At 44.1% G+C, this 14,948-nt stretch overlaps 1 long non-coding RNA gene across 2 annotated transcripts in view; it reads left to right on the top strand.

The window, feature by feature from the left end:
* The window catches only part of LOC110396321, a 203,239-nt gene continuing 189,919 nt past the window's right edge, over positions 1,629–14,948 (top strand). For both annotated transcript variants that reach the window (XR_002436926.1, XR_002436925.1), the window contains exon 1: positions 1,629–2,156. This is a non-coding gene — a long non-coding RNA (uncharacterized LOC110396321). The remainder of the gene's footprint in view (positions 2,157–14,948) is intronic.

The following is a 14,948-nucleotide window of genomic DNA, read 5'->3' as shown; positions in this document are numbered from 1 at the left end:
TTTTCGTTTTTCCCCCTCCAAGTAGCCTTGTGGTTTTTGATTCCAATTGTTCTCAAGGTGTAAGGAAATTTAGGCCAGATGATTGAGAAACTCCTCTCTGAGAGTATACAATGAACAAAGTGTGGCCCAGATATTATCTCAGCTGAAATTAGGTATAATTATACTCTATAGCAAATTATATACATAGTTAAAATAAATAACAAAGCACAATGTTCGTATTCTCATGATTAATTTTTTTCCCCTAGTTCTGTTTGCCTTTACAGTTTTTCCATTGCAATCAACATGAGAATACGCTGGGTAGTAGCAGCTGAGTAAGTGCCAGCCCAATTTTATTCTCAGCCTCCAACAGGCATGGGCAGGTTTAATGTTAAACTAACTCAACTACAGCTCCTCTGCTGGTTCTCACACCCTCCAGGTCAGAGCTAAATCCCCTATTAATTAAACAGAAATTATATCTGAAATAAATCACTTGGCGAAAGAAACCCACTGTGGAATTTTTTGAAAGATGTTTGCAATAATTAAACGTTCTGTGACTGGTGAGATTTTAAATAACTCTTAAAATGCCAACCTGTGTTGATATTTAAAATAGACTCTTCAGCGGACAGGCAGTGATCCCATTGAGTAAATAATATAAACCAAGTCATCTACAAAAAGGAGGGGGAAAAAAAGCACTCAACAGCAAGAAAAAAAATCCTGCTCCTTACTTTGGCTCTTGAAAGTCTTGCATCTTGAAGATGCAAGTTGAGGGGTAATTTGGCAGATGGTCACGAAGGAAGAACTAATAAACTTGCATCATCTGCTAACTTTATCCTGGGCTGCTGTGAGAGTATGAGGCCGTCTTGCTGGATCATGGGCATGGGAGTGGGAACAGAAAGGCCATGAATTTTGACTGGTCTTCAGGGCTTTGTTGTCTGTTTGTCGTTTACCTCCTCCTACACTGCACCTTTCCTCCTGACCCCGCAATTTCAAGGGCATTTTGAGTAGTCAAGCGGAAGCCCACGTATTCCACCAACATCCCCAGGCAATGAGCCACTTGGGCTGATGGAGCTTGCAGCACTATTGCTGCACGCTTGCATGGACTTGCCTCATCCTGTGCCCGCTGGCAGTGTAAAAAACACAAACAAAAAGAATCATCCTGCTACTAAAAAGAAAAACCCCATAGTTCCCTTCCCCCATTGAACGTGGGGGGGAAATAAATATTGAGTCTTGCCAGGTTGCGGGAGGAGAGGAGGTGAGGGAATGGTGCTGGAGGAGGAAAAGAAAGTAGGGACCTCGTGCGAGTGATAGTGGGAACATCTTGGTGCAGTGCCTTTTACCGGCTGGAGAGTAGTAGAGACTGGAATGTCTCACAGCAGCCTGGCTGAGGTGACCCCATTAAGGCTGAAGGCCTCAGTGCTGTCTCACGTCCAGCCTCTTCACTTAATGTGGCAGCACTGTGCGGGGGCTCCTAGCTCGCTGCCTGCTCCTTCCTCAGCTGTGTGGACCAAGCACCCTGTCCCTTAGCTGTAGTCTCTGCTTAACAAGAACCCTCCAAGCAGCTTAACCCAATATTGACCTTGTTTCTCAAAGAGAAATCAGCAAATCCTGTTTGTCTCTGTTTTGTCTTTTTTTTTTTTTTTTTTTTTCCTACTGCCTTTTACATTCCGTCTGGATTTTATAGCAGGCAATTTGAGAGAGAGACACAAGGAACCAGGAGTCTTGGCGTGCCTTTACTTGAGGAAGAATTGTTTTCTGTGCTGCCACAGCAGCCAGCTGCCTCCGTGGCTGGAGCGTCCTCCCTGGCGCTCGCCTTGGCTGCCTGCATGTGGACTGGCCAGGCGACACGGGCAGGTGCCTGTGGCAGTCGGTGGCAGCTCAGAGGAGCAGTGCGCACCTACGGTTGGGATCTATACACGTTTGGGAAACCGCAGCTATGATGATACTTCTACCGAATGCAGGGCTGTACTACGCTAGTCCCAGTTAGCTGCTGGAAGGCTGTTTGGAAGGCCGGGACGAGTCCTGCTGGGGAAGAAGAGGAGCAGGAAGCTGTCTTCTGGAGCAGGAACTAAGAGGATGAAATGGGAGGAACTGCAGATTTAGACTGATCCGATTGCTCAACTGTAGCCCAGGGCCATGGATCGGGAAGCTAGGATCGGACTGCAGGAACGCATCTACAGGTAAAATCCAGCACTTGCTCAGTGTACCCGCGGACATACCCATGTGGTGTAAGGCCTGAAGGCCTGTCGGGTGATGGCTGGTGACCACACTGTGGTGAATGTAATTCCCAGTGATTGGGCCACAGGGACTGTTGCCTCCCAGACCCCTGGCCCTGCATGTGAGGAGAGGTTTCATTGTGAAAATCTTTCTGTCAGGAGAGGTAGGGGAGGGACAAGGCTACTGTGCCTGTTGATGGCACTTCTGACAGTGCGCTTGTTTGTGGGAAGACGTAAACGACTGCCTGGCCTTGCCTCTCTGTGCCTTTTGTTTGAGGTTAGACTATCGGGATATCGTAGTGTTGGTGCTGATTACTATGCCGGATAGATGGAGTGCCGGGCACCATGAGCGCTCCTGCGAGGCCTGCTGCAGCGGGCTGGAACCCGGCGGGGCCGGGGCTCGAACCCGCGGTCTCACGGGCTGGCAGCGGGAGGCCGGCAGAGGGCGCCGGGCTCCCAGGCACGGCGGGGTGGGGCGGCGGGGCCGCTCAGGGCGGGCCGGGGGCTGCGGGGCGCGGGCCTGTCCCTGCCTGCGGCGCGAGGCCGGACCAAGGCCTGTATTCTCCCTCTGTGCCCTTCTGTTGCGGCAGGCTGCAAAAAAAGAAAGAGACAAAAAAGTTAAAAATAATAATAATAAAAAAACCAGTAATCTCTATTTAAGTAAGACTGAAAGGTCTCTGTCGTCAGTGGGAGCCTCACCCCCTGGCGAGGCTTGTGAGTGCAGGGCAGGCCGCGTGGGGCAGCAGGCGTAGGCCTCCCCTCGCTGCTGCAAAGTGTGAGCACTCCGATCGTATGTATGTGTTGGACCAAGTTCTTGGCAGGCCAGGCGCTTTAAACTTGAGCAGCTTCATGTACAAATCAATTCGGAATTGGGAAACCATCACTTCCTCTACGTATAGGCCTCTCTGCCTTACCAGTTTTCCAGCTGGGAAGGCTGGCAGGCCGGCAGCTCCAAGGGCGGCTGCCAATGCTGATTCATGACCCAACCCACAAAGGATATTAATATGGTACCATAAGAACATTTTCTCCACAAAGACAATGAATGTGTAATTTCTGTGATGCAAGTGGAGGTCAGTCTGGTGCTGCTCTCTTGCCAGTAAGTTATACAATAAGTTTATAAGCATTCTTGTTGGATGGAGCCAAAACCTCAGAATCTCTCTCAGAGCCAGGTTTTTACCCCATTTGGTTTACTGCAAGCCCACAGTTTTTGGCCAGCGATAGTCATACTATAAATTCATTTTACTCTGCAACTTTAGAAGGCACTGTAAGGTTTAAGAATATTTTTTCCAGTTGTCACATTTCTAAATATGCTCTTTTTTTCACCGTGTGTGATGCCAAAAAGCGCAGTGCAGGAATGCAGTAGGAACAGAGGAATTGCCACAGCAGCCCATCGTGTCGGCCCCCTCTCTCCATCAGCTGCTGGTGCCAGATACAAATTCTTGAAGCGACTACGTAAAAGAAGTTCTCCTAAAACAAATACTGAGGCGTGGCAGAAAGGAAGAAAAAATAAGAGTAGCTGGAGAGACTGGCAGAAAGACGCATTTTTCTTCTTTTTTTCTTTTAAATATTACCATTATTTTTTTCTCGCTATTTACAGATTTGTTTCATAGAACTCAAGACTGATTTTCTTTCTTTCCTTTTCTTGCTGAGTAGCCCTTGGTTGTTCCATACACAGGCAGCAGCACAAACAGAGGAGGGAGCTTCTTGCTTTCTGTTTGAGGCGAGGAAGTGAAGGGCTTTAAAAGGTGACAGTGATTTGCCAGAAATCACGGGAAGATGTAGCAGCTCATTGAGCAGAGGCAGCAGTGAGGGTGCCTTGTGGAGCGCGGTGTTGAAAGGCGGTGTATGGGAATATCCGTACGGCAAGTTCATCTCGCCTGTGTAATAGCTAGTTCTTGTTGGAAATGCCTGCATGAAAGCACAGCACGGTGTGCGAGCATGAGGAAGTTCAGTGCTGTGAAGGAGTTAAGTTTTTTAGCTTATGCCCTTGAGATTAATCACAGGTTCGGTAACTTAAGTCCAATTCAGTATCTTCCTACTGTAATGTGACTTAATCAGAGAGCACCAAGCACTAGGCAGTTTGCAAAAATCACCATGTCCGATATTTCGTTGTCAAACCGTTCTGATGTTGAGCAGAATCCACAGTTTACAATGTGCAGCTTTGCAGCTGGCGAAGCAGCAGTGCCCCTCACTGCACCGCTTAATATGCTGGAAAGCCGTGTTCATTATCGCCCTTGGGAGCCCGCCCTGCTTCAGTGACAGCGAGGTATGACAGGGAGAAGGCTGGAGCAGGTACAGATCTCGGGCAGCACCGCGAGTTCTGAACGTTCCCACTGAGGTCTGCGGAATCGTTTTCTGCGCAGCAGATTGGAGTGAAAAATCCTCCAGGTGTTCGGCGTTGAGGAATGGGATCTGATCTTTCAGTGGGTTCGTTAGCTGGCCGAAGGGGGCTCTCGTTAACTGCATTTCCTCATGCTTTTGTGTGCTGGGAGCTTTCTGGAGAGTTAAGAGGAGCGTACTCAGGGTGAAAGCGTACAGAAAATGCAGCAGATTAGAAGAGCCTTGCGTGTAGAAGTTCCTAACCCTGTGATGGATCATTTTCATAAAGGATTTTAGAGATCAACATATTCCTCACTTGAGAATCTTTCCATCCTTACCGATAAGTGTACAGGATGAAGGCCGTCATTAATTTAAATGAATGTCTCTCGCTTATGTCTGAAGCTTATCCAACATGGAACTCGTTCACTGACAATGAAAATAAATGCTTTTTTCTCCTGTTCACTGCTGCGCTGTGTGGTGTGGGCCACCTACCTAAACGGAGAGATTTTTCCCCTACACACGTCCCCCCCAAAATGTCTCCTTAAATGATTGAGAGGAGGGGAAAAAAAAAAAAAAAAAAGGACATTTCACATACATAAAATATGTAATTAAAATGATGAATTATTGTAAGATAGAATATTAGCCTTTTGACATTTTAATCTGAGCGGGAGAGAGCGAGAGGGTGCATTCGGAGCCGCTCAATTAAATTTAGAATTTTTTCCCCTCCATTGTTATGAATAAATAGAAAGATTCTGTAGCAGTCTGCGGAATTATTAATTGCAAGAACTGTAGAAGGTGCATGCACCGTATCATGAAATGGAGTATCATTGTTAGTGACTATATTTCTTGGTAATTAAGGCCCAGACTAATGATGCAAGTTTTCTTCAGCATGATTTTCATCTGATTATGAGGCTGCTTCATTAAGAGCACTCAGACTAACGAGCTGTAGCTGTAATAAAGTAATTTTCTGTCTTGTGCTCTGATTGATAAAGAGTTTCTATAGCTAAAAGGAATTGAAAATATAATTATAATTAGAAATGGTTGAATAAAGTTATTACAGGATTGCTGAAGGGTAGTGCAATTGACACCATAATGTTTTTTGGGAAGTGTGCATCTTAAAATTAGAGTTTATAAAAGGAAGGGGAGAAAAACAAAAAAAAAAACAAAAAAAAAAAGAAGAAGAAGAAGAAGAAAAGCAACCCGCAACCCCAAACCTTCCACGCTAATAAATGGGCAGAATGTTGCTGCTTCCATAAAATGAACTGTTAGATTTAAGTACAATGAGGTTTTCCCACATTGTTCAGAACAAGAAAAACATATGCAGGAAGAATGCTGTTGCCTTTCTTCCCAGCATTCCTCTTAAGTGAAGTAAAGCTTATGAAAATGCTTTTTACTCAATTTATAAAAATTTTCGTGCTGCCATATGTTGCAAAAAAAATATCTTTTTGATTAAGCTGATGTGTTTTGAAGCATGCGGAGTAATTTTGGAGTTTCCCTTTAAAAACCTGCAAAGAGTTAGGCGAGTCTTTTCTATATATTTGCATACATTGACTATTGATCTTTAAATACATTTTTAGAACGTAGAGACTTTCTTTCTTTCGGTCTTTTTTTAATCTCCTCGTATTGGCCAATATCAAACTATAACTGGGTGAAATGCGGGGTCTCTCCTTTGTCTCGGGGGGAAGCAAATCAACTTTTTATCCCAGAAACCTTATTCTTTTTTATGATGTTCATATTATAAACAGCACAAACTCAGTTAGAGCAATCCTTTGTGCATATGTCATAGAATATAAACGCTATATTGATATAAAAATCTATAATAAGGGTTTTATTTAGAATTAGCTGATGCACTTTAGTACTCAGAAGTTGTTTGACTTATTTAATTTGGAGGCTTCTCAGATTGCCGCATCTCCCTCTTTGGAAGTCATGCATATATTTTAAAGCTGCAGTTATGCACATTTGGTTATGTAAATCTGTCCTATACAGACTCAAAGGAACTTTATTGTATTGGATTGGACCTAACAGTAGATCATCTGGATGTATATTTATGCTAATTAACTTAAAGCCGGCATTTTGCATTGATTGTTCCGGCGTAATGCTTTTTGGAAGATTTTTAGAATTTTTGAAAATCATTCTTAACGCATTATACGGTGATAAGAGTGTGTTATTGGAATACCATTAGCGGGAATAAAAAAAAAAAAAGAGCAGAATTTTATTGGTTGTTCATTGAAAATGTTAGCTGTGATTAGTTACATAATCCTACATTAACCTGTAAATTAAAATTCCTTGGTGCAATTTGATGGCTGATTTAATTTTGTCTTTCTTTGTTTGCCGCAGGCTAATTCCATTATGAATTCTTTATACAGCCTTTTCCCTCAATGATTAGCAGCTTCTACTCAAGTTCTGATTACTATTGTACACTTAGCACTACATAAAGCTGGGGATTAATATTCCCCTGAAGAATTGTTGCTATGGATCTGCTCTATTCCTTCTAAGAGATGTTTCTGCAGCTTCAATTGTCCATAAATTATGATCTCTAGTGAATTATCAGTGGGAGTGAACTAAGCTTAACAAGCTGAAGAGAGCACTCTAGTTCTGAAAGAAAAAGGGGAGAGAGAGAGAGAGATAAAAAGATTCTCAATTATTAATTGCAAGGTTTCCATAATACAGAAGTGGTGATATTTTCCCTATCTCCATTCCTGTGAGCGTGTAAGAAATCAGGGTGAGGCAGAAGCACCCAGGTCCTAACCCCTGCAGCACCCAAAGATAACGCCTACCGCAGGGTCTGAATCACAGGCAGGCGGAGGTGGAAAAGCAGCCCCATCTCTTAAGTTTGCATTTTGGCTCTTTTTTTTTTTTATTATTATTTTACCATCTCTCTCCTCCTGGTTTCGTTTTCGGTCTGTCGATAGCGCGATTAGTAGCCCGGCTCAACCGCCTTTAAAATATAGCTGGGATTAATGGGGGATTTAATTGCAGATGTCCGAGGATCGTTCATATTTGGGGAGGTTTTATTAAGAGACAGTTATTCCAGTTGAAGTTTGTGGGCACTTCGCTCCGTTCCCATCTGTTGCCCTTTGTTAGGGCTTTAAAGTCATATTTCTCGTACTGATTCACGACTGTTTGGCTTCCCCACCCTTAAAAAATCCCTTTTGAAGAGCGGACGGCAGCGTTACTCTTGTTTGCCAGTATTTGAGATTTTTCTCATTGCGTCCTTCTGCCTTCCAGCCAGAAGCCAAGCGAGCTCTTGCTCGGACTTTAGGCTGCAGAGGGTACGGGACAAAAGGCTGCAGCAGACACAGCTCTGGCTGCGCCTGCTCCTTGGGAGGGTCCTCGGGCAGCACGCAGCTGGATGTACAAGAGCTGCATGGGCCTTCCATGGTGCGGGAGAGGAGCAGCCATCCGGGAGGTGCCAACCTTCACCCTGCAGTCCCTCTGGGCGCTGCATCACAGCGGCTTGGGCTGCTCCACGCCAAAAGGGACATAAAGCAGTTATTTATCAGGCTTTGCCACCTTACTCGCAGGCGTTGCGGTGACTAGACCCGAGGTGTGCTCGAGGCTGTCTTAACACCCTGTGGTATTTGTTTGGATGTTCTTTCCCTGCTGGCTGAAGCGCTGTTGGAGTGCATCCACTAGGCTCCCTGGTGCGTTGCGGTGCACTGTAGGGGTAGGTCACATTTGGTAACGCAGAGTGGGAGAGACTCGGTAACTCTAGGAGTCACTTAAGGGTTGGCAAGCAACCTGCTCTAGCCCGCAAAAGTTATTCGGGCCTTGGAACTGATGGGGTTACAACCCCATTCCAAGAAAAAACAAATAACTTTGAAGTGTGACTAATAGAAGGTATTTTTTTTTTTCTGTCTCTTTCAAAGCCCTTCTTGATAATATTCAGCAAAATTTGTGTATGCTTTCAATTAAAACCAGGGATTGAGTCTGACTGGTGTTTGGTGCTTGCAGCTAGTGACAGAAAGAACAAAGGTAGGGCAGTTAAATCAGCAGATCTGCGTTCCCTGGGCTGCGCAGTCCACTTTGTGCTGCTTACTGAAGCTGCTGGAGATTCCCATCAAACAGTTCCCTGAGGAGCCACAGCGTAGCCTATTGTCTTAGCCCATAGAGATGACGTATACGAAGCAGTCAGGACTTTGATTATCCCCAAATGCTTCATATTGTGGCTGGGAATGTCGAGGCGATGTTGGAGTACTCCCACAGAAGGACCAGGAAGGCTGCCTGTTCCTGACTTCTGTTTTTCTTTGCCACCTATGCATTCTCCACAGTGCTCTCCTTTCTTTATTCCTTCGCGGTTTTGTTGCTGGGCGGTCAGAACTACACACAATTCTCCAGATATGGATGTATTGTGGATACTGTATGTGTAATATTTGAAGTCAGAATTGCTTAACCTTACGTTGTATTGCCCAGGGTTGAACGAGTCCTTGGCATTGCCTTTGGCAGGATGGTTCTGGTATTTGGTCTCATTTGCAGACAGTGATTCTTCTGTCAGTCCTGCTGAGCTGACAGTGCTGGTAGCAGGATGAATGAGAAGCTGCTTGCTGGGAGCATTGGCTGCTCCTGTTAGCTGGTGGTAAGGGGTGCACTGGTGCTACAATGAGGGCCGTACCTCATGCCCTGGGGTTGAATTACTCACCCACAACAGTTGCCTGCTAGGCTGTGATGGCTGCTACATTTTTTTTTCTTTAAAGGAGAGAGGAAATCCTGGATCAGGCTTGTTTTCAGTATGGGCACAGCTCCGTGTCAGAGCTGACCCCCACAAGCCTCGGGTGTCAGATCAGCCTTCCCCAGTCATCTCCATTGGAGTGCCCTGTGTCTTTCTGATGTTAGGCCTGCCACTCTCCTGAGCGCTTGCTTCTCTCTTACAGTTCTGTTGCATTCAGTGGACTAATTAGTGAAAGAGGGCAGCAGAGATCCTTTTTAATAGCGTTATCTATCAGGAAAGGAGGGAGAGAAGAAGAAAGCTCCTTACCAGAGAATTGTTTGTGAGCAGCCTGGTGCATCACTGAGTGGGGATGCCTGAGCTAACTCCAAGGGAGGAAGGATGAGGATGAAGAGTAGTGAAGCACAAAGCAGGGATGTTTGTGTGTGCCTGTGAAGCCACGTCAGCACAGAGCTCTCCTCTTCATTACTTTGCCACTTCTCAGATGTTCAAGGAGAAGCCTCAAAATGGTGGTGATGATGTGAGTCATAGCAAATAGATGCAGCTGGAGAATGCATGAAGGTCTGTGTATATTTTCTGTGCACGTGTGGCTCTGTACTTACCAAAGCAAGGTTTGGTACTTCTTAGTGATCCTTTCCAACCCAAAAGGTTCACTGAGGATGACCTAAGGGAAAATCCAATTCATTCTGTCCTTGAATATGGCTTCCAACCCCATTTTTAGTGGGCTCTGTGTGTAATGGCAGTCTGGGGAGGACAGATGATTCCCGTGGTGCATTTATGCAGCCTTGTGTGAGGGGCAAACAGTGGTAGGACTTACATAATTTCTCAGGGCAGTCCGTCCCAGTGCTGCCCTATATCTGCTTGATCCTCAGCATCACTGCAATTTCGTCTCCATTTTCCTCTGTTGTAGTCCAGAGAAGAAGAAATGCTTCTCTTGCACCATGCCAGTCGTGTACATCATGAATGTATGGGTTGTTTTTCAGTCTGTCTTCTCTTACACTAAACAATCTGATTATTTCAGTCTTTCTAGCAGGTTGTGTCTCCTAGATGGATTGTTTCTATTGCTCTCTGCCTTCTTCTCACCAGCTCCACTTCTTTTTTGCAATGGATATGGTGCTTGTTTGGAGGCTGATGGGCAGAGCAGAGAGCAGTTACTCTGTATGTTTCGCAGGCCATATGTCTTGTTTATACAGAGGTCGCTCCAAAAGTAATACCTCCTATTTATTTCCATGGAAACGACAACAGATACAATGAGCATGATAACGCTACATGATAGAGCGAATTCTCAGTTACAAAACACTATTTTTCAACGTAGTCACCACCATTAGCTGTGCATTTTCACCAGCATGAACAACAGCCTGCATGCTGCGCTGATAAAAATCTGCACCAGCAGACGACCTGCTGATTTACAGCTGCTATGATGGCACCGTTGGTAGGAAAACGTTGCCCAGGGAGTCCATCTTTCCTCAGCCTGAAGAGGTGGAAGTCAGAAGGTGCCAAATCTGGATTATACGGTGGGTGTGGTAGGCCGTTCCAACCAAGATGGGCAGTGTGCTCCACGGTCTTCAAAATGATATGGGGCCTGCTGTTACTGTGCTGCAAGAGGAAGGTTGTCTTCTTCTCTGGCCTGACTCCGCAAGTGTTAGCCTTCAGTTTAGCCAGCATTACAGTGTGGTGGTCAGAGCTATATCGTTATATAGGTTATATCGTTATCTTACATTCCTTTACTACTTGTAGTAAATTCATTATCTCTCCTTATCTTAATTACTGTGAATTGTGCTATATTTTGTGTGAACCAAATGCTATATCTTTGCTCTTCCTTGTTTTTTAAATTGGGCTGTCAAATCCTAATTCCTCATCTTACACCACAAGCAGACAATGTACATTGCTTTGCAGATGCCATCATCCGTGTAACCTTAAATGAAAATGTTTCCTCCTTAGGTGATGGCTTTACTTCTGCCCATTGGAAATAAACCTGGAATTTCGGGGCCAGGAGGTTATTTGTCACATTTAAGCTGTCTTGCTTACTTCACCCTTTTGTTTGTTTCTAAGTCAGATCATGGTGACAATGTGGCATTTTTCATTAAGCCTCTATCGTCTTGTCAGGAAATTCAGGTGACAGTGGAAAGTGATTCCCTAGAAAAATTCATCTGCACCCTTGAGTGACTTCCCCAGGTGTTTTTTAACTTAGGGAAAAATTTTCTTCACCTCCACTCCTCTTCTGTCCCCTTTTCCAGCAAGGTCAATACTTCATGAGGTATCTAGACATCAGAGGTATGCCTTGTAAGTTCTTAGTTGAGATCTTGGAAACACTTAAGCAATGTGACACAGCAGGCAGTGCATTTCTGGGCAGTCGTTGTGCATTTGGCATAGCAGTGAAGGGCATCAGGCGAAAGTTCACAAGCAGTTACCAAATGTCTGAGTGATTCAGTAGGCAGACTTGTTAGGAAAAACAGTAACAACAACAGGAAAATAAGAGGACGAGAAGATTTATGGAGTACTTTAGAAATAAACACTATGTGAACAGCTCGTCACATGTTCCATTCATGCATTTACTGAACCCTGCAGAAATAGATGTGTTTAATCAAAGAAATGGAACTTTTTAAGATCGGTTGGTATGTGAACTTCTGCCGTATTTGTTTCTGACCATAAAGCTGTCTGTAGCAGAGTGGAAAATAATCTTTGATTCAGAGATTTATAGCAGGGATGAATTTATTGGTCAAGTAGGTATTATGCCGTATTTTCACACGCATAATCCAAAGATGATCTGTCTGGAAACAAAATCTCTACATTTTCATTCTGAAGCTGCACGGGTTTTATGAATGACCAATTTGCCATAGAAATGTGTATCCCACAGCACCCTTCTCAGATAGTTCTGTTGCATCTGTTTCCCCATAGCTTGCTTAGCCCAAAGCGAGAGCTGCTTTATGCGGAACAGTACTTTTAAAGAAGAGAGGCTGACATGAAGGGTGTGAAATTCATTTTGTTAACGCCTCCCCCAGATCTGTAGATTCAGTGGCTCCCGAGCTTCTCAGCAGCAGCCCTGATGACCAAAAGCCTATTCTAGTTGCTGGATTCAGTGCTAACTCTGATGAAAATGGGCTAGGGACCAAATGTCCTGTGTGAATATTTGCAATTCTTGTTAACCTCAGCAGTGCATAGAGCACATTAGACTTACTTCTGGGACTCTCACCATCTCCTCAATTAAATTACTTACCTGGAGTGGCTGCATGTTACATGTTAATATTCTCTGCTCCTTTTTATTGGATGTTGTTTACCATTTATTATCATTTTCCAGTTTTCATCTTTTTGTTTCTCTTTGTACTTAAACTAAGTGACTATCAGAATCTAGATGGAAATGTGGACAGAATAAAAGCAGCTATGCTGCTGCAGGACAAAAGTTCAGCAACTCCAGCGTCCCATTCCTAACATCAGCTATAAGTGGATGCTTAGAGAAGATTAAGCGAGCGTGATACTTCCTTTCCAATAATCTCCAAGCCCTCTAGTGCTTTTAGACCAAGGGATTTTTGGAACCTTGTGCAGTATTTCTAATTATTAGCCCCCAGCAGATCTCTCTTCCAGATACTTGTCTAGTTTTCACTTTCAGCCACGGTGAATATTTTGTAGTGCCAGCGTCCTTTGCTAGGGAGGTCTGCAGGTGACTCTTCATGGCTCTTCAGAGGAGCTGTTACACTTCTTTTGGTTTGTTCTGAATTTGCTCCTACGGGCTTCATTTGAAGACCCTTTGCTGTAGGCTATGTGCAATTATTTAGACTTTAATCACCTCTGAAGTCATTTCTCCTACCAGATTGAAGAGTTGTGGCCTGTTCTTTTCTTTTTTTTTTTCCTGTTGAAATACCGTTCCATCTACAAGCGTGCATGAGTGAAATTTAGCTTTCTGACTTAGAATGATTTAGCATTGTATGAATACATGCGACTCTGATGCCATGAAGGAGCAGCTGAAACCTCCAAGTCTCATTCACCTACATGTAGATACATTTCTTCAGTCTGCTCAGTTGTGGAACTAGTCAAGTGTTTGCTGTGCTTTTCTTTAACTATTCACAGGAGCTGTTGTTGACCGGCTCTCTAGTATAGAAGCAGGATATTTTGTCTCAGCTGTGATTCTACTTTGTGCTGCTGTAGAGGAATTAATCTTGGGCAGTTAGTTCATGAATTGATATAAATCAGCATAGCTGCATTGGCTTCAGGAAGGTAGTACAACTAGGTTAGTGAAGCCTTTTGATGTGTAAAGGAATTGCTTAGTTCTTTATCATGAAAGTCAAGTGCGTTCCTAACTAAGTATCTTCCAAAGAATTATGCTGAATGGGAGTTTGTGATAAACCATCTCCACAATACAATATTCCTTCTCCTATGTTTCAGTGTATGCAGTAGTCAAAATGTTTACACATCTTGTGTGCATTATTATCTTAACCCCCAGTGAAGTGGTCTCCCCTGCTGGAGCTCGGACATCCAAGATACATTTGATTGGGTGTACTTTCAGCTGGAGAACTTAGGCCTTCTGCAGGCTTCAGGTAAAGCCAAATGGTTTGGATGTTGTTATCTCTCACTTCTCCCTTGAGCTATGCAAAGTCAAATACTGTAAACTGATAAACATTATTCTAACATTGGTAACACTTGTGTAAACTGGTGCCGTTCCCTTCTTAACACCTCCCACTTCCTTGCATCCATGTAAGTTCTTCGTCCCAACGTGGTGCACAAAGGTCCAGTACGGATCGTGTGCCATTCTCAGGACAATGAATGCTTTCTTTCTGTCTTTGCTGGACTCTGGAACTCTTTTGCTTTACTTCTGTTTGGCGCTGAAACCCAGGCCTGCTTGCCAGTGATTTATTGGATATTCAGGGTTTCCAGTGATTTACATTTTCCAACTTCCCTCAAAGGCATTTGTGTTGCTTCACAGGGATATGGCGGTTGGCTTTTACATAAAATAATTCTCTTTGCAGTGATCTGACTTCTGAGTTCGGCAAATACGTTCACCTTCTTCATATAAGTTAAAAGTAGTACCAGCAGGATTTGGCCCTGCTTGAAAGCACATTAAAAACATAATGTTTTGGGTTTTTTTCTTCTTTGCTCTGGAAAGACTGAAAGAAATCTTGGTTTGACTGGCTCTGATGATTCATTGGCAACATATAGAGAAGCACACCTTTTCTTTATTACTTATCTAATTGGTAGATGCCCTTTCCCTTCCACTCAAAGTTTAGGTAACAATGCAAAAGCATTAAGGATCAGTCTTTCTTTTTAGGAGCATTTTGGGGAATATTTATGAAGGGATGGCATCCTTTGGTTAAAATTCCTGTTTCCTTCTACCCCTGCCCCCATGTCCCCCCTAAAACCATTTCTAATGTAATAAGAATTGTCATTTAACCTTTGGTTCAGGGTACCCCAGTATACTTTCATGGGGTTCCCCAGCACTCTGTAAACCTTTTCTTTCTACAGCTGCCCATAGTACGATTGGGAGGATACCTCTGCACGCTTCAGGCAGTCAACTGCCAGGAGTAAAACACCCACCCAAAAAAGTACTAGCTTCTTAGGAAAGTAAATGAGAGCTTCCTGCTGGTGCAATTAAAATCCTTTCAGTTTTCCAGCTAGCTGTCTGTCTTCAGGCCTCCCCTTTGTCTGGAAGGTCCATCTGACCATTTATTTGCATATGCTGGGCGAGTAATGTGCACTGCAGGGTATGTGCCTAAGGCAATGCTTCCCTCTCCCCTCTTCTGAGGTGCGCCTTGCCTACAGGCATCGCGTGCACAGTGGGA

The sequence above is a fragment of the Numida meleagris genome, chromosome 3 (assembly GCF_002078875.1).
Source record: "Numida meleagris isolate 19003 breed g44 Domestic line chromosome 3, NumMel1.0, whole genome shotgun sequence".
NCBI lineage: Eukaryota > Metazoa > Chordata > Aves > Galliformes > Numididae > Numida > Numida meleagris.
The sequence above is the reverse complement of the archived record's forward strand: the minus strand, read 5'-3'. Positions and strand labels throughout refer to the sequence as shown.